Raw genomic sequence first — 27,188 nt, forward strand, 5'->3', positions numbered from 1 at the left:
CGTTCGTGCTGCTGAATCTCCCATTGTAATGAGTACCTGAGACATAACAAGTAAACCGTGAAAGTAAAAGAGTCTGAGTCAGTGAACTTTAACGACCACTGATGACAAGTACATAAACTAAACAATTAACAATACCGAGTCCCCGGCAGCGGCGCCAAAAACTTGTTAGGGCGAAAACACGCGCTAAAATTCACGCAAGTATACGCGTTCTCAAGTAGTATAAGATATAAATCAGATTCGTTCCCACAGAGACTGGTTTAGGTTAAGTTCAATTTATGCACCTATGCAACAATGTATAACTATCGTTCAATACTAAGACAAATAACAATTTGGGTTTTGATTAAACTAAGAGATTATACTAAATAGCATTAACTAAGAGAATTAAGGTTAAATTACTTATATGAGATAAATATGTGATTCTAACTTCATTACTACTTCATTCAAAGTCTTTGTTCTTAACCTTAACATGTGATGGTGATAACAACTAATCAGATGACACGAAACTAGTAAATGCCAATTTTCGTTGTACGAATACCCTACTACCAGACATCCACAAAAGAGATAGAAGCTGAATAGACACCAATTATGTTGAGACCCTATATGTCTATATAATTTGACAACATAAATGTTTAATGCGCAAGTTATCTATCTTGATTATATAGGGAAAGTAAGATGGGTAAAATTACCTACGAATCATGTATAACAATAACACATAAACCTATGCTAGCATGGCAAGTTCTAAATCTCTATATTCACTTTCGCTTCAATAGAGATTAACATGCTATCTTATATGTTAGCTACGCACATAAGACGAATAAGCACAACCAATACTAGGATATCAATCAATCACCACACACCAAGATATTGAAACAAATTAACTATAGAAATCCATAAGTAAATCCGTTAGAACCCCACGATAATGATTAGTTCATAACCGAACTCATCGTCACCATGGGTTCCAATGAAAGCATGATAATAAACAATATAAGAGTACTAGGGTTCAAGAACAAATCAAAAACGAGCATCCAAGTATCAACTATATTGAAGAAAACAAAAGTCTTCTTCTTTGTAGCCTTCTCGTGCTCTCTAGGTCTTCTTATTGCTCTCCCAGGCCTCCTTGTTGTTAAAAATGTCTTTTTATGGGTATATATAGGCTCCGGGATGACCAGGATTCTCAAAATCTTCAATTTCGACTAAAATCAGGATTCTGAGGCAGAAACCGGGCGCGACCGTGCGGCCTTCGGGCGCGGCCGCGCTGACATTCTGGAATTTTTCTGACAAATCTTCTTTTGGCCATATCTTGAGTTATGCTCGTCAGAATTAGGCGATTGAACTGCCCACGCGAAGCTAACGAGATTCTATAAAACTTGAGAATAGCCTAGGCTTCCAATTATGATCTTTTTTTAGGATAATTCTTTAAAAAACTTCTTTTTTCCTTTAGCTGATGCCTGAAATGCAATAACACAAAAACACATAAAAAATACCAACAACTTGAGTCCAAAACACCAACTTAAGCTTGTAATGAAGCGTTCCAAGTGGATATAAAATTCACTTATCACTGCTGCGATGACCCTGCCTCATCTCCTAGCTGAGATCTCTATGCAGTCCTGCTCGCCTGAGTGGCTCCAACAGTTGGCCTCCCACCAGGTAGGTAGTCAAAAGTATAACCAAGCCCCTTCAGATCGGGCTTGCCTCCATCCCTTTCTTGCATTGTAGCCAAAGTAGTGCTGTCAATATGAGCACTCGGGATCTGCAACTGCTCGTGTGCGGGCCAATGAACACCAACTGCCACGCACAGCTTCGTCACCATGGACGCATATGGAATATACCCCGTAGTACTCCCCCTCAAGAACTTCAGAATCCCCTGATAAATCACCATCCCCAAATCTTTATAATCGCCCTGAAGAATGCCCCATAACAACCGTGCATGCTCCACAGTAATCTCATGCACATGCGAAGATGGCATGATGTTAGCACATATAAAAGTGTTCCATGCATGGGCAAACCTGTTCATTCTGGAAGTCGAGATCGTAAAATACTCGGTCATGTCCATCTTGATCTTCCATTGAGTATCGGGCTGGCATAGAGTAGCAAAAATAAGATCCAGATCAAAGTCCTCTGGAGTCTTATCGTTCCAGGTGTCCTGCCCCACCTTCCTTGCGGGCTGCTCAATCACAGTCCTGATAGCCTCTGCACTATACTCCACCGTCCTCCCTCGAACCACCGTGAAGCCATTCTTCTCGGCCTTGGCGTTCGCATAGAACTCGTGAACAACACTCATGGGCACAACATCGGGTGCCTCGCAAATAGGAACCCAGCTCATCTCAAGAATCATCTCCAACAGCTGACTATCCTTCCCTGATGGCAGAAAATCTCGCTCCTTGATGATTGGCTTCGAAAGAAACCTAGTATATTCCGCTTCAGGCTCGGGAGTAAAGAACCTTGGCCTTACACCACCCACACTTGATGAATCGGTGGTGCTGCTATCGACTTGTGTTCTTTGTCTCTTGGGTGCCATTGGAAGTGAGAAGAGAGAATAAGATTTGTGTTTGAGAGAGGATTTATGTTTGATAATTTGTGAATTGATGAAGGAGTTGTGTACGAGGTGTATGTATATATAGGTGGTGAAAAGAGAATTATATATGGAATAGAAGTGAGATTTGATTATGGGAATAATGGGAGTAATGGGTTTGATTTGGAGAGGGAATTATGGGATGTGGTGGAGTAAAATTCGGCTGGGAATTGATTTTGGAACAAAATTCCAATTTTTTCCCCTTTAACTGCCTTTTATTTTTTTCTGAGTCGGGACCCAGCGCGGGCGCGCGCTACTTCTGCCAAATCGGCGCGGCCGCGCGCTGTAACAGCGCGGGCGCGCCATGTTTCTGTAAAATCAGCACGGCCGCGCGCTAGGACAGCGCGGGCGTGCCAAGCTTCTGAAGTGGGCCCTGAATTTTTTTTCCTTTTCTGATTTTTTTTGTGATTTTCTCCTTTCTTCTTGCTTCCTCTACTTTCTAATGTACAACAAACTTGGGTTGCCTCCCAAGAAGCGTTTCTTTTACGTCGTTAGCTCTACGTAGAATCTCGAGATCAAACGGACAATAGAACGGCACTAACCACCTCGCGGTTTGCCGTTTCACCATAGTAATGCTTCAACCTCTGCCCATTTACTTTGAATGCCTAGCCCGGATCATTCTCAAAAATTTCCACCGCTCCATGTGGAAATACAGTTTTGACAATAAACAACCCTGACCATCTTGATTTCAACTTTCTAGGAAAAAGACGGAGACGAGAGTTGAACAGTAGAACTTGTTGCCCCGACACAAATGATTTGAGCACTAAACCCCGATCGTGCCACCTCTTGACTTTCTCCTTATACATTTTGTTGTTCTCATAAGCTTGAAGTCAAAACTCGTTGAGTTCATTCAATTGAAGCATCCTCTTCTTTCCAGCCGCATCCAAGTCCAGATTCAACTTCTTAAAAGCCCAATATGCCTTATGCCCGAGCTCCACATGCAAATGACACCCCTTACCATAAACCAACTGAAACGACGACATTCCCAATGGAGTCTTATATGCTGTTCAATAAGCCCAAATAACTTCATCAAGCTTCAAAGACCAATCTTTCCGTGATGGACACACAACCTTCTCTAAAATGTGTTTGATCTCTCTGTTAGACATCTCAGCTTGACCATTTGTATGAGAATGATAAGCCGTAGTAATGCGATGATTCACATTATACCTTTTTATCATAGCAGGGAACTTGCGATTGCAAAAATGCGACCCCTCATCACTGATTATGACTCTTGGAGTTCCAAACCTTGTGAATATCTGCTTGTGAAGAAAATTAAGCACCACTTTCGTATCGTTCGTTGGAAACGCCTTAACTTCAACCCATTTCGACACGTAATCAACTGCCAACAAAATATACTGATTGTTACAAGATGAGACAAATGTCCCCATGAAGTCAATTCCCCAAACATCGAAGACCTCAACCTCGAGAAGCACATTAAGAGGCATCTCATCCCTCTTAAACATCAATGTGTGGGTTGACATCGATCACATTTCAAAATGAACTGGTGAGCATCTTTAAACAATGTCGGCCAAAAGAAACCTGTTTGAAGAACACAAGCGGCTATCTTTTCTCCACCATAATGTCCTCCATAAGCCGTTGAGTGGCAATATCATAAGATCCCCCCGTTTCGCTGTAAGGAATATATTTTCTGATGATTTGGTCAGCTCCTTGATGAAAAAGAAACGGCTCATCCCACATATACCACTTCACTTCATGTAGAAACTTCTTCCTTTGAGCATAAGATAAGTCGGGAGGCATGATATTACTCACAAGATAGTTCACAATGTCTCCGAACCACGGTTCTTCTTCTTGCACTCCAAACAGCTGCTCGTCGGGAAAAGATTCATTTATCAATGTCTTATCTAATGAAGTAGCATTAGGATTCTCTAAACGCGAGAGATGATCAACGACTTGATTTTCAGTCCCCTTCCTGTCCTTGATCTCTAGTTCAAATTCTTAAAGCAAAACAACCCATCTAATCAATCTAGGCTTCGAGTCCTTCTTTGCGACTAGATATCGAATTACAGTGTGATCAGTGAAAACTGTCACCTTAGTCCCAAGTAGATAAGATCGAAATTTCTCAAAACCATAGACAATAGCCAAAAGTTCTTTCTCTGTAGTAGTATAATTCAGTTGAGCACCATTTAGGGTCTTACTAGCGTAGTAGACCACATAAAATATGTTGTTCTTCCTCTGCCCAAGAACTGCTCCAACTGCATAGTCACTTGCATCGCACATCATCTCAAAAGGTTCTTTCCAATCAGGTGCAGTTATGACCGGTGCCGTGATTAAACTCTTCTTCAATGTCTCAAAAGCTGTGAAAGGCATATGTCATAGCCTATTTGTTTATTCGAGGATTTAACTCAACTCAAATAAGAATGTAACAAGTAAATAGTGGTTCTATCGTCAAAGAGATCTCTCAAAGTAACATCTGTCAAAGAATTAAGAAACATTGTTCATCTACAGACTTGAGGAATTACTTCAGTGGAAGAAGTTCAAGAAATTGATCAAGCCTCAGTTATATAAATCAAGCTTGTGGTTTTAATCAAGTGTCAGAGATCTTGTCAGGGTATCAGATAATTATAGGTTTTTAATTTGAAGAAAATAATGTTATCAAAGTCAAGACATGAAGAAACGTCACGGAAGTTAGTCATTCATGAACCAGACAGTACATCGAGTGTCAACATTGAAGTGGTGGAATTGATTCATAATTTTCAGTGATTTTCAGAAGATTGTCAGAAGAGTGGTTGTTGTTCAAGAATAGTATTAATTCTCTATTAATTAATTAAGTCATATAATTTAATTAAGAAAATAAATTATATCTGCAAAGATTAATTTATTGATTAATTGAATTAATTGGTTAATTAATTCTGAATTAATATTATGTATTTTCAGAATTGATTTTGAATTAATATTCAATATTAATTCAGCAAGACAAACATTTGAACTGGTATGACAATTCAATTATCTTGCCGAAAGTCTCTCCAGCTCAAAGGATTGTCTTGTCGAAAGTCTCTCCACCTCAAATGATTGTCTTGCCGAAAGTCTCTCCAGCTCAAAGGATTGTCTTGCCGATAGTCTTGCCAGTACAGTTCAATTGGATTGATTGATTACTTAAGTAAACAGAAGCAGATCATTCAAGACATCATATTGAATATTCAACCAACTCAAGAACACAGAAAGAAAAGAAGCAGAGAACTTATTATCTTCAACGGCAATATTTCAGGACATTAATTTCTAGTATTTATTGTTAAATCTAAACCACTAGAAATCTCTCTTGTTCTTGTGTAACTATCTAGCGGATCTAAATCCCTAGAACTTAATCTCAAATTGCTTTTAGCATTTGATCTTATTATTTCAAAAAATAGAAAAAGTTCATGTCGAATTTATTCTAGATTTGGAATAATTTATTTGAGATTAATCCCTTGTAAACGATATCGTTGTTGTAACACCTTTCAAGTTTAATAATAGTTTTATTTAACTTGAATTTTATTTCACTTTTTTATTCCGCATTATATTCGATTAAACGATATAGTTTGTATTCAACCCCCCTTCTACAAACATATTGGGACCTAACAATTGGTATCAGAGCCTTCTGATTAACGAACAAATCAAGATCCTAGACTTTTGTGATTCTTCCACTCCTTGAATTTTTATTTATTCAAAATTTCATAATGACTTCACAAAAAGTTGGAACCGTTAAAATCCCACTGTTTGATAAAGAAAATTATATTATGTGGAAGAAGAAGATGCTCTTGTTCTTACAAGTTGCAAATCCCAAATATCTGGATGTGTTAAAGAAGGGTCCAAAAAATCCGATGGTTATTGAACCAGAGGTTATAGAAAATGATGTTGTAATTACCAAAGCTAGAACCTATGTAAAAGATCCTGAGGATTTTTCTCCTGCTGAAAAAGAAGAAGCCTCCTTGGATGCCAGCCTTCAATTAATTTTGTTGATTCCCTTGATTCCTTGATGAACAGACATGTGATGAACTGTAAAAATTCCAAACACATCTGGGAAACTATTGAGGTGATTAATGAAGGCACAAAGGAAGTTCGGGAGAACAAGTTAGAGATCCTAACCTCTGAGTATGAACATTTTAAATCCAATCCAGGAGAAGAAATTACTGAAGTATTTGAGAGGTACTATGCATTGATCAACAACCTGAACATAAATGGAAAATATTATTCAATCAGGGAGGTCAACAAAAAGTTCCTTTTAACACTGCCAACTCATCTTGAACATAGAATCACTGCCATAAGAGAAGCGAGAGATCTGAATGAGATTTCTTTAGAACGGCTCTATGGTGTGTTAAAAACCTATGAGTTGGAGCAGATTCAGCAGAAGGAAGTCTACGGGAAAGGTAGAGTGGTCAGCACGTCTACAGCTCTAGTAGCTGAAGAAGAAGAACAACAACAACAATCTTAACAGTCAGAGAGAATGGTACAGTCTTCCAAGGCTGAGGAAAATGTGATAGTAGCAGAATTTGATCCTCCTACTACAAATCAATCAGGAGATGAGTTTTACTCCTTGGAAGAACTGGAGCAATTGGAAGATGAGTCAATGGCACTGATTGTCAAGAGATTCTCCAATGTCAGATTCAAGAGGAATCCCAAGTTCAAGTACAAGTCCAACTACAACAAATTCCAGAAAGGTGGATCTTCATCCCCTAACACCAGCAGTGGTGGATACAAAATAGGGATGGTTGATCGGAGCACCATTCGATGCTTTAACTGTAATGAGTTGGGATACTTTGCCACAGAATGCCGGAAGCCAAAGCAAGTAAGGAAGAACTCTTATGATTCTAATAAGAAGAATAAATCTGAAAGGGCTTACCTGGCAAAGGGAAGAAGTTGGGATGATACTGACAGTGAAGATGAAGAAGTTGGAAATCTTGCTCTTATGGCTATTGATGAAAACACTTCATCGTCAAGAAAAGAGGTAAAATTTACTGATGCTGAATTAGTTTATCATCTAGGAGGCTCCTTAGATTGTGCTCGTCGTGATAATGAAATGTTAACTCAACAAATCAAAGACCTTGACAAAAAGGTCAATGAATTAAGACTTGTGCACATTAATCAAGACAAATTAAAAGAACAAGTATCTTTTCTAGAGAAAAGAGTTGACTGTTATAGACAACTCAAAACTATTCCCAAAGACAAGATCACCGGTCTTGAGACTAAGGTAGCTGCTTACTTTAATTCTTGCTATAAGGCTAAAGAGTTCTACAATAAGCAAGCTATTAATCAAACATCTGGAGTAGGTTATGATTACAATGTTGCTATTGGAGAATTAGGCATAAACTCTCCTCCTCATGTTTGTGCTAAAGGTAGGAAAGTACCACATGTGCTTAAGGGTGTTGATAAACCCCTCTATAAAGAATCATTTGTTGAACCATTTGATGAGACCTCCTTTATTATTCAAGAAGAAATACGTGCTGAAGATCTTGCTAATGAGAAGGTTGTTTCCAAGCCAAGTGTGTCGAAAGTTCTAGTCAAAATTGTGAAAGCAACTAAGACTAACTCAGACACACCTGAGTTGGATAACAAAAATGCCATGCCTACCATGCATAATTTGCCTGTTGTTAATTCCTCTCATAAAGTATGTGGTGTTCCTAATTGCATGTCTTGTGCCTTTAATTTGATGTATGCTTATTTTAATGGTAAGCATGTTTCTAGTGATAAGACTACTCCTCGTCAGCATGTGAATAATAGGAAGCATAATAGGTCTAAGACTACTAGTCCTCCTAAATCTAGAAAGGAGACATTTGTGCCTAAGCCTAAACAGAAATTTGTCAAGGCTGTTTACAAGGTCAAATGTTCAGTCGTTGAGAAAGTTGAGAACATAAAAGTTAAGAATGTTGTTTTGCCTGATAAAGGCCAATTCTACAAGTATGCCGGACCCAACCAAGTTTGGGTTCCGAAGAAGGTCTAATCCATTTGTATTGCAGGGCATTAAACAGGTGGAACCTGTAGTGTGGATTCTTGACAGCGGATCGTCAAGACATATGACCGGAGATAGAGCCCTGCTATCAAATGTGGTTGAGAAAGCTGGCCCAGTGGTTACCTTTGGAGATAACAACAAAGGTTTAACTGAGGGATATGGCTGTTTGCAAGCTGAAAATGTTATCATTGAAAATGTGTAGATTGTGCAAGGACTTGAACACAATCTATTTAGTATCAGTCAGTTCTGTGACAAGGGCTACTATGTTTTATTCGACAAGCTAAAGTGTCAGATCCTGCACAAGAAAAGTGAAAAACCCTCCCTGATGGGAATCCGGAAAGGAAATCTGTTCGTAGCTGACATGAACTCTGGAAGCAGTCCTGAAGTCAATTATTTCTATGCAAAGGCATCGTCAAATGAGAGTTGGCTATGGCACAAGAGACTTTCCCATCTCAATTTCAAAGCAATGAATTCTCTGTTAAGAGAGAATTGGTCAAAGGTCTGCCTCAACTGGAATTCTCCCCAGAAGGACTGTGTGAGGCATGCCAGAAAGGAAAATCAAAGAAAGCAAGTCACAAAGGCACTAACACATCCACCATAACTGGTATTCTTCAATTATTACACATGGATTTGTTTGGACCAGTGAATGTTCTTTCGATGTCAAATAAGTGTTACTGTCTTGTGATAGTTGATGACCATTCCAAGTATACGTGGGTTTTATTCCTTCACTCTAAGGATGAAACACCACAAGTTGTGATTGATCATATCAAGTTGATCGAGTGAGATTCTACTGTCCCTGTTAGAGCAATAAGGTCAGATAATGGAACAGAATTCAAGAATTCACTTCTCAATGGATCCTGTACAGACAAAGGGATAACCAGACAATTTTCAGCTCCTAGAACCCCTCAGCAAAATGGAGTGGTAGAAAGGAAGAATCGTACATTGATTGAAGCTGCAAGAACTATGTTAAGTGAATCAGGTCTTCCAATGTACTTTTGGGCTGAAGCTGTCAATACTGCATGTTATACTCAGAATCGAACTCTAATCAACAAGGACCTCATAAAGACTCCTTATGAGATTATGAATGAACAGAAACCCTCTATCAAATACTTTCATGTATTTGGTGCTAGATGCTTCGTGCTCAAGGATGGAGATGATCGTCGTGGCAAGTTCGAGGCAAAGGCATATGAGGGTATTTTTGTTGGTTATGGAAGACGATCATACAGGGTGTATATCATTGATTAACACAAAGTAACTGAAAGTATCAATGTCACATTTGATGACACTAAACACCCTAGTATCCAAACTGAAGATCCTTATGAGAAACTGAAGTTTGATGATATATCAGATTCAGAATCAGAATATGATCAAGAACCTGAGGTTGCTGCTGGTGAAGAACCTGTTAATCATGATGATACTCAAGGTAATGGTGATGGAAACATTGGCAACAATGGAGATACCACTGCTACTGACGAAGAATCATCAAGTCAACCTGGCAACAACTCAGGGGGAGATGCTGAAGGATCAACTAGTAGGACACAACATCCCAATATATTTCAAGGCGAATCATCAAGATCAAATCTTCCAAGACAAACTGTCTGGAATAAAGCTCATCCTTTTGAGTTGATTATTGGTGATCCAGATGTTGGAGTCAGAACTAGACGTGCTACTTAAAATGAATGTCTGTTCTCGGGATTTCTTTCTGAGATGGAACCTAAGAAGATTGAAGAAGCACTGACTGATCCAGATTGGGTGTTTGCTATGCAAGATGAACTCAATCAATTTGAACATCAACAAGTCTGGAAACTGGTACCTAGACCTACACACAAGAAAGCTGTTGGTACTCGGTGGGTATTCAGGAATAAACTAGATGAAGATGGTGTGGTTACAAGAAACAAAGAAAGAATGCTAGATAAAGGATATTCTCAAGCTGAAGGCATTGATTATGATGAAACCTATGCTCCAGTGGCTAGACTTGAGGCCATCAGGATATTTCTGGCATTCGCAACATTCTCGAACTTTAAAGTTTATCAAATGGATGTCAAGAGTGCCTTTCTGAATGGAAGGTTGGATGAAGAGGTATATGTAGAGCACCCTCCTGGTTTTGAAGATCCAGATCATTTGGATTGTCTACTTTCTTTTCAAAGCTATCTATGGTCTCAAACAGTCTCCGAGAAAATGGTATGACACTCTTTCTGAATTTGACATTGAAAATGGCTTTACTAGAGGTATCATAGACAAAACTCGCTTTTCTAAAAAACATAAGAATGATACTTTATTAGTCCAAGTCTATGTGGATGATATAATATTTGGGTCTACTAATGATAGTCTCTGTAAGAGATTTGTTAAGTTAATGCACATCAAATTTGAAATGAGCATGATGGGAGAGCTGAAGTTCTTTCTCGGATTACAAGTAAATCAAAGTTTAGATGGAATATTTATTTGTCAATCCATGTATCTCACGGAACTCCTCAAAAAGTACAATCTAGAGGATTCTGCATCAGTAAGGACTCCGTCATCTACAACTGTCAATCTTGGACCATATGAAAACTCCATTAAGGTAGATGTCACAAGCTACAGAGGTATGATTGGCTCATTATCTATCTTACTGCAAGTAGACCAGATATTATGTATGTTAGATGCTTATGTGCAAGGTTCCAAGCGGATCCTAAAGATATTCATCTCGTTGCTCTTAAACGAATCTTGAGATATCTTAAGGGAACACCAAATCTAGGTATTTGGTACCTTAAAGAATTTGGTTTTAACCTTGTTGGATATACAGATTCAGATTACGCAGGAAGTGTTGTTGATAGGAAAAGCACCTCAGGGAGTTGTCAATTCCTAGGTAGCCGGCTAGTCTCATGGTACAACAAGAAACAACAAACAGTTTCCAACTCAACGGCCGAGGCTGAATATATTGCTGCTGGAAGCTGCTGTGCTCAGATCTTGTGGATTAGGAACCAGCTACGGGACTATGGCTCTGTATTGAACAAAATCCCTATTCTATGTGACAATACAAGTTCAATAGCCATCACCAACAAACATGTACTGCACACAAGGACCAAGCACATTGACATCATGTATCATTTTATTAGAGAGCACGTCATGAATAGTACTGTTGAACTATTTTTTGTTCCAACAGAAGAACAAATAGCAGATATTTTCACTAAACCACTTGATGAATCCATATTTACCAGATTAATTGGTAAATTGGGTATGTTAAATAGTTTTAGTGATTAAACTAGTTAATATCTGAGATCTGTTCTTGAATGAATTTACAAATGAATTTTTTATGAATGAAAAATTCATTTGCAAATTTATTTTATCATGTTTACCATATTTCCTACTTATTTCTATGTAATTTTTTTTATCTTATCTTCTTTATTTATTTACCTTTTTATTTTAATATCTCAGAATATTTTATTTCCTCTAAAAATATTTTTCTATGAATTTTATTTGCTAAAATTAAAAAAAATCTATTTTTGGACTGAAAATATAATTATCTTTGAAATATTTTAATTATGTAAATATTTTCTGCATTTTTGCCATATTTTTATTACTCTTTATTTGTCTATTCTGTAATTATTAATATTATTTAGGTTTTCTGTATTTGCTAATATTTTCTGTATTCTCTTTTCTATTTTTTAAATTTTTATATATATAACTGCAATGACAATTGGCAAGACTATTGCAATTGTCTTGCTGAAAGTCATTCCAGTATGAGTTGTGTTTATTTTATTTTTCAGAATAGTTTTATAACTGCTTTTATTTTGTATTGGTATGACAATCGGTATGACTATCAGATTGTCATACCAGTTCTTTTTATTTACTTTTATTTTGTATTGGTATGACAATCGGTATGACTATCAGATTGTCATACCAGTTCCTTTATTTTCTATTAGAATTCCAGTGTTTTGCCTAATATAACTATCAGTATGACAATCGGTATGACAATCCTGGATTTTCATACCAGTTATACTACTTGGTCAATTTTTTTTGTTTTGTCTTGTTAGTTTACATATCACTCTTCTGCTTATTCAAATCAAGTCAATCGCCTGTTTTCTCTCTCTCTCTCTCTCTCTCTCTCTCTCTCTCTCTCTCTCTCTCTCTCTCTCTCTCTCTCTCTCTCTCTCTCTCTCTCTCTCTCTCTCTCTTCGATTATCCAACAGTCACCATTGTTCTTGCTCGAGTTTTTACTCAGCCTAACTTAACCTCACCACTGTTATATATACATATACGTGTGTATACATACAGGAAGGAGTGCTGCCAATTTTTTTTGTGTTTATTTCAGTTCGTTTTTTTGAAATCAGTTCTTGTTTTTTTTTCTTTCTTTTTTTCTCTCTCTTCAAAAACGAATCTGTTTGTTTTCGTGTCTTGTGTTTTTGTATTTCAATTTGGTTTTGTGTCTTGTGAGTTTGCAAATCTGATTGCCTATCTGATTTTGTGAGTTAAAAACATTAACAAGATACATTACTTTCTAAAATTTTCGGATATAATTGAATTAATTTGAATTATTAATTTTTTTTTAATTTTAATTCGAATTTTCTTAATTTAATTCTGTGTTTTATTATATATTTTTATGGCTCTCAATTTCCAAATTGTCTCGCATAATCATGTTGGTTATTTTAATCTAGAAAAGTGTGATGTGGAAAAATTTAAGCCGTGGATTAGATTTTTAAATGACCATTCGATTGTTAGCTCTGCTATTAAATCAAATATTCTATTAAATGTCGATCTGCTTAGACTGATTTGCACAACCTCTACTGTGGCCGCTGATTCTAAATCTTTTTCATTCAGCGTGGCAAACACACAGTATGTAGTTGATGAACCAGTCATCAATCGAGCGTTAAATTTTCCAATGGACAATTTCTGTAGTTTACCCTCTGACAATGAGATTTCAAACTTTTTCCATGCCATTCACTATCAGGGGGTGATTAATTTAACCAAGCTGTCTAAATCCAATTTGGTTTCTGAATGGGATATTTTCTTCGATACACTTTCCAAAGTGTTTGCCAACTGCACTAAATCCAAATTTTACAACATCACTTCCACTCTGCAGTATATTGGTCTTGCGGATGTTTTCAATCAAAGGATCAATTTTGGCAAACTACTTTTACCCATTCTTCTGAGACGTCTCACTGCAGCTTTGCGTGATCATTCTACGAATCGTAGGGTTTCGTGCTACTACGCTCATTTTCTTATGCTTATAGCAGAACATCTTCTCACACCTGTGCATAAGGCTCTTTTTGCTAACTCATCAGTAGCTGAACCCCCTCCGGTAAGCAAAAAGATCTACACACGCCAAGACACTACCTTCAAATTAATGCAAGTTCCAGTACTTGTATCTGCTTTCATGGCCACTTTCATTCCTTTACCAATTTTCAATCTTCCCGGTCATGAACATCAAGCTCAACCTCCAGTGGTTCAAGCCACCCAGGCACAAACATCTGATGCTCTTCCACTGCAGGTAATAATTCCTCACTCTCAAACTATTCCTACTTCTGTTGAAAGACCCCCAGTGGTTGATAGGGCTGACCATGAAGTTGTAGAATCGCAGCTTCAATCCCAGGTCATAGAGCCAAACACAGAGTCATAACCTGTCTCAAACTCTCCCCCAATGTCGAAAATATTACCGAGAAGGTTAGTAGAAAGTAGTGTGTTTTTGGATGTGAATGAACCCTCAGCTCTGCCTCCTCCCAAGAAAAGAAGAACATTTACTGAGGCATCTGAAAGTCCATCCTTGTCCTCCAAACAGGACATGGACTTTGAAATGGCCAATGAACAGTTACTAGAGACATTCTCTCAACAGGATGAATCTATTGAAATTCGCCATAGGGCCATGACATCTTGTACTGAGTCAAGCACACTTCCATTACTCACAATGGAAGCATACATACCAATAGATGATACTCAGGACACAGAGAGAGGAGTGCACATTGAGTCGGTTACAGTGCCTGCCATAATTACGGCAGAAGAGCAGTCACATGCTTCAGAGGGAAAATCTGACTCTCAGCAACCTCTAATAGAGTCATTTTCTCCCCTCCCAGATCCAACACCTCTAGCTCCCTCACGGGATTCTCCACTCGCCGATTTATCTGGAGAAAGTGAAGGGCAACTCGGTCAGTCTATCCCTGAAGCAATTCAGACATCTATTTCACATGAAAAGATAGATTTGACTGAGGATCGGGACTCGCGAATTCCCATTGCACCACCACTGGCCTCTCTTGAAGAGGCTAGGGTGATTTCAATTACAGGTACAGAAGACCAGCAACAGGATGGCTTCTTACGAGCAATTATATTGAGAGAAACACAAGCACGTGAGATGAGTGAACCAAACACGAGAGATATTCAGGTGAGCGCACACACAGACACAAACATTGAAAATCCGTTAGCTCAAATTGCTACTCTGAAAGAACAACTTGCTAAAAGTCTGGCTAAGGCTCAAACATTCAAAGCACAAGTGGTTGAACGACCTTCTTCTTCCACCTCTGTCAACAATCAGCTGGCATTCATCAGGAATGATATCTCAGATTTGAAGACCACTGTGATACCAAAGCTTAACTCCATTCAGGAATCTCCAACTTTATCAGCCGAAGACATTTCAAACCTCTACTCTATCCATACAAGAATGAACTCTCTTGAAGATCTGATTGAAATGAACCACTCACTGGACTCCTCCAGATTTTTAAAGATAAAAAAGGGCATGGAACATCTCAATGAAGGGATGAAGCACTTGTATTTTATGATTAAAAATTCTCACTGCCCTAATGAAGAGCAAAGGACTTTCTTTGAAGGGCCGTCTGGTGGAGGCTCGGGCTCTGGAGGTAATGGAGGTCATGGGGGGTCTAAAGGAAAATCTGTAGAGGATTCCTCAACTAAGGGGGAGAAACAGGGGAGAAGTGCAACAGGAAAAGAAAAAGATTCTTCTGCTGGAGAGACAATGAAGGCTGATGATGTCTACTATAGTGGAGAACAAGATGACTTCGATATTCTTGATGTTCCCACTAAACGTCTTGGAAGATAAAGCTGGTTTCTTTGAAGCTGAGGAGGAAAGTAATTTTGAAGAATGGGAAGAGGAAGCTCAAGTGGATCCTATTTTTGAGAAAAAGTTCCAGCAGCAGCAGTCAGAGTTGAAAAGAAAAGAAGGTGAACTTAAAAAGATATCTCAGATCATTGATATGAGGAAAGAAATCCAAAGAACAGAAACTCTTGAAAAGCAACGTCTTCATGACATTAAAGCTGAAGCAAGAAGAAGAGATGTCACTCTGAAGATTGGTGAAAAATGGGATGAAGCAAGAAGAGTTATTGATATACCTCAACTGAATAAAAACAATGATAGGGAGTTTCTACATCTTCTTGACAGGATGGAAATTTCTAATCCAAACAATGACGTGTACATGAATGCTATCAAGACTGAAATCTCAAGGATCTCAGCTGCTTTTGACAGATCACTAAATGAAATGAGCATATTTATATATTGTCAGAGTGAAGGATCTTTCAAGGTATCACTTCATCTGTTTGAGAATCGTTCTTTATCAGAGATTTGGGTTCTTCTCAACAAAGTCAAAAGAAGCTCAGAATTGAATGAAGTCCTTCGTGAAAGGCTAAAAGAGTTTGCTAATAGGGCTAGTCCTCAAGTGGTCAACTTACCCTTTCAAGTAAGATTCTTTAAGTCTGATTGTCTTCAAATCTGCCATTTCGATTCACAATCTTTTAAAGACTACTCTGCTAAGCATCTTGTCTGGATGGAACATCACTTAAGAACTGCTGGATACTCATCTGAGTTGAAATCTAAAGTTGCTGATATGATTCAAGGTTACTGTGAAAAGAAAATTAAAAGGTACAATCAGTTGAAGAATAAGCTAAAGTCAGTTGGAGTTCAACCAGTTAGACCAGACAGTTTCACTTCAGAAAGGGATCGTGTCTTTGACAAGTAGTTGATGCAAAAATTGGAAGAAGGTGAATTCGGAAGGGAAGACAACTGAATTCGAATACCTCAAAACTTAATGTAATATGCTTAAAGCTTTATGAATCAAGCTAGACAAATGTATTCATATGTTCAGTCTAGAGGAACATCTATCTTGTATTCACATGTAAATTTCTTTTGGAATCTGGAAAATGTTAAATATAATCCATAACTTTTATGCTATTTACTTTGCATTACTGTTTATATCTTTTTCTTATTTGTTAGTTGAGTTATCCTCTAAGTATTTGTTGTTATTGTCTAACAAACAAATAGGGGGAGATTGAAAGGCATATATCATAGCCTATTTGTTTATTCGAGGATTTAACTCAACTCAAATAAAAATGTAACAAGTAAATAGTGGTTCTATCGACAAAGAGATCTCTCAAAGTAACATATGTCAAAGGATTAAGAAACATTGTTCATCTACAGACTTGAGGAATTACTTCAATGGAAGAAGTTCAAGAAATTGATCAAGCCTCAGTGATATAAATCAAGCTTATGATTTTAATCAAGTGTCAGAGATCTTGTTAGGGTATCAGATAATTACAGGGATTTAATCTGAAGAAAATCATGTTATCAAAGTCAAGACATGAAGAAACGTCACGGAAGTTAGTCATTCATGAACCAGACAGTACATCGAGTGTCAACATTGAAGTGGTGGAATTAATTTATAATTTTCAGTGATTTTCAGAAGATTGTCAGAAGAGTGGTTGCTATTCAAGAATATTATTAATTCTCTATTAATTAATTAAGTCATATAATTTAATTAAGAAAATAAATTATATCTGCAAAGATTAATTTATTGATTAATTGAATTAATTGGTTAATTAATTCTGAATTAATATTATGTATTTTCAGAATTGATTTTGAATTAATATTCAATATTAATTCAGCAAGACAAACATTTGAACTGGTATGATAATTCAATTGTCATACCAAAAGTCTCTCCAGCTCAAAGGATTGTCTTGCCGAAAGTCTCTCCAACTCAAAGGATTGTCTTGCCGAAAGTCTCTCCAGCTCAAAGGATTATCTTGCCGAAAGTCTCTCCAGCTCAAAGTATTGTCTTGCCGATAGTCTTGCCAGTACAATTCAATTGGATTGATTGATTCTTAAGTAAATAGAAGTAGATCATTCAAGACATCACATTGAATATTCAACCAACTCAAGAACACAGAAAGAAAAGAAGTAGAGAACTTATTATCTTCAACTACAATATTTCAGGACATTAATTTCTAGTATTTATTGTTAAATCTAAACCACTAGAAATCCTTCTAAAAAATTTCATAGCATTGAACACATTAAAAGTTACATCCTAATCCAGAACTCGCATTGTGAGCTCACCCTTCTGCACATCTATCAAAGTTCGGCCAGTCGCCAAGAAAGGTCTCCCCAAGATTATGGGAATCTTCTTATCCTCATCGAAATCAAGAATGACGAAATCAGCAGGGAAGATGAGTTTATCAACCTTGACCAAGACATCCTCCACAATACCTCGCGGATATGTAATAGAACGGTCGGCCAACTGCAAGGTCATATAAGTCAGTTTTGGATCAGGCAAGTCCAACTGCTTGAAGATTGACAAAGGCATCAGATTGATAGTAGCTCCCAAGTCACATAAATATCTGTCAAAAGACACTTTTCCAATAGTACACGGAATAGTGAAGCTTCCTGGATCCTTAAGCTTCGGAGGCAACTTTTGTTGCAGCACAACACCGCATTCTTCCGTGAGAGCGACTGTCTCTAAATCATCTAGCTTCACCTTCCAAGAGAGAATACCTTTCATAAACTTTGCATAACTAGGCATCTACTCAAGAGCTTCAGCGAAAGGTATGTTGATATGAAGTTTCTTGAACACCCCCAGAAACTTCTCAAATTGCTTGTCCAGCTTTTTCTTCTGCAGCCGCTTGGAAAAAGGCGGTGGAGGATATATCTGCTTCTCCCCTGTATTACCCTTAGAAGGAGTGTGCTCAACAGTAGTCTTTCTTGGTTCCATTTCTACTTCCAGCTGCTCTACTTCTTTCTCAGCCTCAGCTTCTTCAGTCAACACTTAAGTTTGTTCGGGATTCACAACCTTTCCAGACCTCAAAGTGATTGCCTTTACCTGCTCCTTAGCTTCCCTCTTTCCTGGCACTTCAGTGTCACTAGTTAGTGTACCAGGCTGATGATTTAGGAAGGCATTGGCAATTTGCCCAATTTGATTTTCCAAGGTCTTGATATAAACGGCTTGACTCTTGCACATAAGCTTCAACTCCTCTAATTCAGATTTTTCATTGGCTTGTTGCAGCTGGAGTTGTTGTCTTGGTGCATATTGCGGTTGCTGAAAACCAGAGGGGTTGTACTGCTTAGCTGTATATTGCTGATAAGACTGTTGAACCGCATTCTGAGTGTTGCTCTAGCTGAATTTAGGATGATTGCGGTTGTTGGGATGATAGGTGGCTGGCACAGGTTGCTGCGATCGCTGGAAGTTGCTCACAAACTGATTGACAAAGCCTTCATCGTCAAAGCCTTAAGTTGGGCAGCGATAGCAGTTGCTACGTCCAACTCCAGAATTTCTGCGATTTTTCCCTGAGTCAGCCTCTGGGAAGGATTCTGATACTTATTAGCAGCCATCAGTTCAATAAGTTCATAAGCTTCATCATAGCTTTCAGTCCACATGGCTCCTCCTGATGCTGCATCAAGCATGGGTCTAGAAGTAGCACCCAATCCATTATAGAAACAATTGATAATCATCCAATTAGGCATTCCATGGTGTGGGAACTTCCTTAGCATCTCCTTATATCGATCCCAAGAATTACACAGAGATTCTCCAGTTTGCTGAGCAAACTGAGTAAGAGCATTCCTGATTGAAGCAGTCTTCGCCATAGGAAAGAATTTAGTGAGAAATTTTTGCGCAAGATCCTCCTAAGTGGTGATAGACCCTGCTGGTAGAAAGTGTAACAAGCACTTAGCTTTGTCCCTTAGAGAGAATGGGAAGAGGCGTAACTTAGCATCTTCAATCACATTATTAAACTTGAAGGTGTCACAGATCTCGATAAAATCCCTGATATGCATGTTGGGGTCTTCAATAGGAGAACCCCCAAACTGAACTGAGTTCTGTATCATCTGAATCGTGCTTGACTTGATCTCAAAAGTGTTAGTCCTGATGGCTGGTCTGATGATGCTTGACTGAATGTCATTAATCTTAGGCCGAGAATAGTCCATCAAAGCCTTCAGATTTTCCGCTTGATCAATCATCTCTACTAAAGATGGTTCTTCAACTTTCTCTTCTTCTTCTACCTTCCTTTCTTCCTAAAAAACTTCCTTACGAACTACCACAAGTTCTTCCTCGGCTTTATCCAGTGTTCTCTTATGAGTACGCGAACGCGTATGCATACACCCTCGCTAGAGTACCTGAAATAAAACAAGGAATAAATAAGTAACAATGTCGGAGTCAATGTACTTTAATGACCACTGATGGAAAGCACATAAACTATAAATTAACACTACAGTCCCTGGCAGCGGCGCCAAAATCTTGTTAGTCGCTAAACACGCGTTAATATTACACGCAAGGATACGAGTTCGCAAGTAGTATAGAATCTTTTCTAGTTCGTTCCCACAGAGACTGTATTGGTTAACTATTTAATTCACGCACTTAAGCAACAATGTATGGTTATTATTCAATGCTAAGACGATAACAAATTGAGGTTGTTTATAACTAAGAATTAAACTAACAATTATAACTAAGAGAATAAGATTGATTAAATTAATATATATGACAAACATGGGATTCTAACTTCATTAAATACTTCATTCAATAGCCTTATTGTTCTCAACCTTAACATGCAATGGTGATGACACTAATCAGACAACACGAAACTGATAAACGCCAACTTTCGTGACAATTATGTTCTTTGACACTGTGTCTCTGGGATCTTTGGATAAAGCAATAGACCTTGCAAGCAGCTTCTTTTCATCTGGCCTAGGGGTTTCATAAGATAGGTCTAGTGGATTTTTGTCTGAACTCTTTGAATAATTCCTCTTTTGTTAAAAAATCACACTAGCCTTTGGAGACTTGATTGATGAGGGTTGACCCCTTTCCATGTTCCCTAGGCTCATTTCATTTGCTGAAATTTGTGTTAATTTGGAGCAGTGAGAAAAGACCTTGTCTTGCTTCTCAATTTGACCAAATTTCTCCTTGATGATTTCACCAAGCTTCTTCCATTGTGCATCTAGCTCTTGCTCAACTGCTGCTACATCAAGTTGTTTGAATTTTTCATTTGACTCCTACTTGGCAGCTGCTAACTTGATTAGATCAATACTGTCCAAGGCTGGTGGCTTTGTGAAGGAAATTGCTGGAACAATCACCTTGTTGATTTGTATGTGGCTCCCCTTGGCTAACTAGAACAATTGAGTCTTTCTCCCCCTTTTTGTTAGCATCAAGTTGAGTGGAGGATGAAGTTTGTGCAGCCACCAGTTTCTGAAGTAGTTGCGTTTGTTGAGCTTGATGTAGATGGATTTCAGTGATTAAAGTTTCCAGGTTTTGGAGCCTTGTTTCTAAGGAGTTCACTTTTCTTTCTAGATGAGAATTTTTCCTGAGTTGTCTTGTGATATCTAGCATAGTTGTGTTAGGAAACTTAATATCTAGTCTTTCAACAATGTGCTTTTTGACTTGATCAATGTCTGTTTTCATTGCAGTGATGTCCATAATGTGTTGGAGAGATTGAATTTGGTGTAGTTGAAGAGAGTTGAGGTGTGCTTGAAGAAGTCTCTTGGTATTGGCATTGGTTGTGACTTGAAGAGCTGTCTAAGTTTGTTGAATGATTTGAAAGAGAGTGGATTTGAAGTGATACTCATCATATTCTTTGGAAAACACCCAAGATGGAGTGTTTGACCTTGAGCTAGGTCCTGCTTCTCCCCCTATGTCCATAAATTCTCCTTCATCATCATCTTCATCCCCAAAAATATCTTCAGAACCACCAGATGGATAATCAACATCATCACCATCTTTGGGTGGCATGACTGTGATGACATCCTTGGCCCTTTGCATAGAAGCAGTAGTGTGCACCAAATTTAGCATTCTTTTAGCAGCCACATTGTCCTGTTCAGCCAAAACTTGATATGCTGAAACAGGGTGAGTAAATGCCTCAGCTTCATAAGAAATAGAGTCTAAGACAACTTGATATTCTTGCTGAATTAGCTATTTCTTTTCAGCCTCATTGACATCCATTAATTCACTTACAATGGGCTCTTCCCATTCTTCGGTACCTGTTTTTCTTTCATTTTCTCTCTTTTTGCATCAAGGGCTCCCTTTGTCTTCCCACCCTCACACCCTCACCTTCACCTACTAAGGTGGGACTCCACTCACTCACTTTTGCCAAGTTTGAAGAAATAGCTTGCAGATTGACACTCTTTTCCTCTCCTTTTGCCTGAGAGCAACTCAACCTCTCACTCTTTTCACTTCCTTCCCTAAATCCTAAAAGTGATTGTACAACCACTACATCATCTACACTTGTAACATTTGTTGAAATTTGAAGTTGTGCGGTGATATTCAACGGATGAGAAACATCCATCAAAGTAGTAGTTGGAAGAGTCAACGGATGACTGCTGTTAAGCACATCCGTCGAGATACAATCACTAGTCGACGGATGAACAATATCCGTCGAGATAGTAGAAATGATTGAGTTTATAGTAGATACTACTGTAGAACCGTGGTGATTGATTTGAGATTATGCACAGTATTCTCAGTAGAATCAGAAAGAAATGGCAAATGAGCCAACAAATCATCTAACAGATGATGCTCACTTGCTGTAGATTTTGGCTTCTCCATTAGAGTTAAAGATGGAGAATCAGGAATTGATGAATGGATCATGTCCACATCTAGAGAATTGGTGGGTGAGTTTTGTGTGTGAGGTTTTTCTATTATTAAATATGTTGGCTGTGACTCCACATTTACAGGAGCCACATCAAGCTGAACTTGAGAAGGTGCAATAACCGAGTCTGTGACTACAGTTTGCACAGTGTGTGCACCCTGTGTCTCCCCAAGTGTCCTGGATTTCTTCTTTCTGGCATAAGCTTGGGGTGAGCTTGTGTCCCTAACTCTTTTGACCTATGCTCTTGGCTGAGAGCTTTGTTCAATAGTCACATCCTTTTGGGAGGATGCAACTAGCAATGAGCTAATATCCTTATTAAGCACTACAGTTTGTTGAGAAACTGTAGTGTGGCTAGGCTGAGATGCACTCACCTCTCCATCTTTATTCTTAGGGCTTCTTTGATGTTCACCATGTCCCTCACCAATATCCCTTCCCTTCACACTCCCCTCTTGGTTTTTAGTGGATTTTTCAACTAGTTTCTTTTGAGAGACACTAGAGGGGGATTTAGAAACTTTTGGTTTTGTGGCTTGGGTAGGTATCTGTTTGGTGATTGTCTCAGATGCCATTGCCCCAATTATTTGCAAAGAAGCAGGTGGTTGAGAAATAGTAGGGACAGAAGCATTTACCTCACTTACCTGAGGCTGTTCCATGATTGGCATGTACACAAGAGAAATTTCCTTGTGATGATTTGCCCTGTTCAAGTCAGCAATAACTCTCCTCTCTTGGACCCAACAAGCTAACTTGTTTGTTGGGTTCTCAATGGTGAGATTCTTAGAAACAAAATTAGCTAGCATCATGAAAAATCTAGCATAATAGATATTCACATACCTCTTTTTAATATCCCCTAATTTACTCCCAATCTCATAAATGACAGAAGTGCTAAAATTGAAGTACTTATCACTAAGAAGCATGTAAATCATGTGAACAAGTGAGTAAGATACAGCATCAAAATTACTTATTTTTTCCAGAAAACACTTTGATAAATGAATCACACAAAAAACTCCATTCTTTTCTAAGACCTAGTCTCCTAACATCACCTAATTTAGTGGCATTAAGAGCATAACCCATAAAAACTAGCATGTTACTCACATTAGTGTCTGTGTATGGAGTAAGTGTGTTATTTTCAGGCAGTTTAAAACACTTTTTAATTGCATTACAGTTACCACAATGTTCATTACCTTTGAGAGTAAAGGTAATAGTCTTGTCCTTTGAATTAAACACAGCTATAGTCCAAATTTCCTCAACAACCTCACAGTAAATGGTTGGGGACTCAAGCATGGCATAGCTCAATTTGCAGTTTAGTATGAAGTCCTTCATCTTGTGATAGTCTTTAGATGCCAGAATTTGCTTATTCACCAAAGCTACAAAGTTGTTATTTTCATAAACAAACCCAGTTGAGGACATAATTTTGACTACGGGTGCCATTGATGTGATTGAGATTAGTTGTAGAAAGAGATTTTTTACTTTTGGGAAGAAGAAGTTAGAGAAATTGCTTTGAGAAAGATAAAAACAAAGAATAGAAATTTAATTAGCTTTTATACTTTCTAAGATATATACTATCAAAAAGTAAAAAGTAAAATAAAGTGACCAATAAAATTAAACCAAATTAGCCGTTTACAAATAACAAAAACTGTCACAATTCTAAGATTATCCGTTGAAATATACATACAGACTGTAAGTAAATTCAACGGATAATGCTCAAGATTAACGACTTAGATTGGGTGCTATTCGACGGATGATGATTAAATTACCTAGAGTAATAATTGATATTTTAATGGATGATAAAATTCAATGGATGTTCATTTTCAACGGATAATGAACATCCGTCGAGATACAGATTCTGACTTAGTCAAAATTTTATCTTAGAAGGAAATATCAACTTTTACTCTGGCTGCATTTCAATTTGCTTAGATATCAAAAATAGATTAAGAGTAATTAAGCATACCTAGCTCACTTACCAACCTAGTGAAGGTGGATTCATCAAGTGGCTTGGTAAAGATGTCTGCAAGTTGTTTCTTACTTAGAATAAAATGAAGTTCCGCAGTACCATTCATAACATGCTCTCTAATGAAATGATACTAATGTCAATGTGCTTGGTCCTTAAATGTTGTACTGGATTTTCAGTTATTGCAATTGCACTTGTGTTGTCACAGAAAATAAGAATCTTATTCACTTGTAGGCCATAGTCCAACTATTGATTTTTCATCCATAAAATCTGTGTACAGCAACTATCTGCAGTAATATATTCAGCCTCAACTGTAGAAGTAGAGACTGAATTTTGCTTCTTACTGAACCAGGATACTAGCTTGTTTCCTAGAAATTGACAGGTTCCTGTAGTACTTTTTCTGTCAATTTTACAACATGCATAATCTGCATCTGAATAACCAGTTAGATCAAAACCATAATCTCTAGGATACTAAATGCCAAGTTTTGGTGTTCCTTTGAGATATCTGAAAATTCTCTTAATAGCTACTAAATGAGATTCTCTAGGATCAGCTTGAAATCAAACACAAAGACATGTAGCAAAAATTATATCTGGCCTACTGGCTGTAAAATACAGAAGTGAGCCAACCATGCCTCTATAACTTGAAATATCCATAAACTTTTCAGTAGTGTTTAATTCAAGTTTAGTTGCAGTGGCCATGAGAGTTTTTGCAGATGTGCAATCCATTAAGTCAAACTTTTTCAAAAAATCATAAATATATTTGGTTTGACTAATGAATATTCCATCACTAACTTGCTTAACTTGTAAACCAAGAAAGTAAGTTAGTTCTCCCATCATGCTCATTTCATATTTACTTTGCATCAATTTGGCAAACTTTTTGCAAACTTTTTCATCTGTAGAGCCAAAATATAATATCATCTACATAAATCTGAACAAGTATGATAGAGCCATTAAAATTTCTAAAGAATAGAATTTTATCAATAGTACCTCTAGTGAAGTGATTTTCTAAGAGAAACTTTGACAAAGTATCATACCAGGCTCTAGATGCTTATTTCAATCCATAAAGTGCTTTCAAAAGATAGTAGACATATTCTGGAAAATTTGGATCTTCAAAACCAGGAGGCTGACTGACATAGACTTCCTCTTCCAAATCCCCATTTAGAAAGGCACTTTTGACATCCATTTGATAGACCTTGAAATTAGCATGGGCTGCATAGGCTAGGAAAATTCTGATGGCTTCAAGTCTTGCAACATGAGCAAAGGTTTCATCAAAATCAATCCCTTCTTGTTGACAATAGCCCTTAACAACCGATCTAGCTTTGTTCCTGATTATTATGCCATTTTCATCCATCTTGTTTCTGAATATCCACTTGGTTTCAATGGAGTTCTTTCCTTTAGGCTTGGGTACCAGCTTCCAAACTTTGTTCCTTTCAAATTGATTTAGCTCTTCCTGCATTGCTAAAACCCAATCAGGATCCAACAGAGCTTCTTCCACCTTTTTGGCTTCTTCTTGAGACATAAAGTAGCTATCTAGACATTCCTCTTGAGTTGCTTTCCTTGTTTGCACTCTGGAGGATGCATCACCAATAATCAGTTCAAATGGTGATCTTTAGTCCATCTTCTCTGTTGGGGTAGATTAGCTCTAGATGAAGATGCCTCATTGTTGTCTTGATGTGTGATAGAGTTTGATTGTCGGAAACTCCCCCTGAGTTTATGGATCTTTGACTGGAAATTGGAGTTCTTTCTAATTGTGATCTAACTTGACTTTCAAATCCTATTGATGGATCAACGGATGTTGCTCTTTGCCTCTCGATGTATGATGCAGATTGTCTTTCAACGAATGATGCACTTGGCCTTTCGACGGATGTTGAATTGTGTGCTTCATTAGTTGTAGATTTTTCTGCATTGTCCTTAGACATTGGTTCTTGATCACTTTTATTATCACTAATCATCTCAACATTATAAAATTTGAGGCTTTCATGGAAATCTCCATCTTGTAGTCCTTCAATCTTTTTGTCATCAAACACAACATGTATAGATTCCATAACAATGTTGGTTATGAGATTGTAGACTCTGTATGCTTTTCCAACTGCATATCCAAAAAATTTCCTTCATCAACTTTGGCATCAAACTTTCCATGTTGGTTAGTTTGATTCCTTAAGATAAAACATTTACAACCAAAGACATGAAGAAAGTTTAATGTTGGCTTCCTGTTCTTGAACAATTGGTAGAGTGTCATGCATTTTGCTTGATTAACCAAAGAAATATTCTGAGTGTAGCATGCAGTATTCATAGCCTCTGCCCAGAAATATGTTGGTAATTTTGATTCTTCTAGCATTGTTCTTGCAGCTTCAATAAGAGATCTGTTTTTCCTTTCCACCACTCAATTTTGTTGTGGGGTCTTTGCTGCTGAAAACTAATGCATGATCCCACTCTCTTCACAAAATAATCTCATCACAGAATTCTTGAACTCAGTTCCATTGTCACTACCGATTCTTCTTACTTTGAAATCAGGTCGATAGTTGACTCGTCTTATGTAATTGATGATGATTTTACTAGCTTCATCTTTAGACTTTAGAAAATATATCCAAGAGAACTTTGAGAAATCATTCACAATTACTAGACAATATCTTTTTCTTGAGATAGACAATACATTGATTGGTCCAAATAAATCCATGTTTAGTATTGTAGAGGTTCTTCAATTGTTGAATCAAGCTTCTTTCTGAATGATGCCTTGATTTGTTTTCCTTTCTGACAGGCATCACACAAACCATCCTTGGAAAATTCCACATGTGGAATTCCTTTTACCAAATATTTCCTGACTAGCTCATTCATAGTCTTGAAGTTAAGGTGGGACAGCTTCTTGTGCCACAGCCAACTTTCATCTTGACTTGCCTTGCTGAATAGACACG

General features: G+C 37.7%; 1 non-coding gene and 1 pseudogene across 1 annotated transcript; both read left to right on the forward strand.

The window, feature by feature from the left end:
* The window catches only part of LOC141715245 (ruBisCO large subunit-binding protein subunit beta, chloroplastic-like), a 49,236-nt pseudogene that overhangs the window by 15,516 nt on the left and 6,532 nt on the right, over positions 1-27,188 (forward strand).
* On the forward strand, positions 19,223-19,327 carry LOC141715766 (small nucleolar RNA R71). The gene has a single exon (XR_012572516.1). It is a non-coding gene; the product is annotated as a small nucleolar RNA R71 (small nucleolar RNA).

Source organism: Apium graveolens, chromosome 3 (assembly GCF_009905375.1).
Source record: "Apium graveolens cultivar Ventura chromosome 3, ASM990537v1, whole genome shotgun sequence".
Classification (NCBI taxonomy): domain Eukaryota; kingdom Viridiplantae; phylum Streptophyta; class Magnoliopsida; order Apiales; family Apiaceae; genus Apium; species Apium graveolens.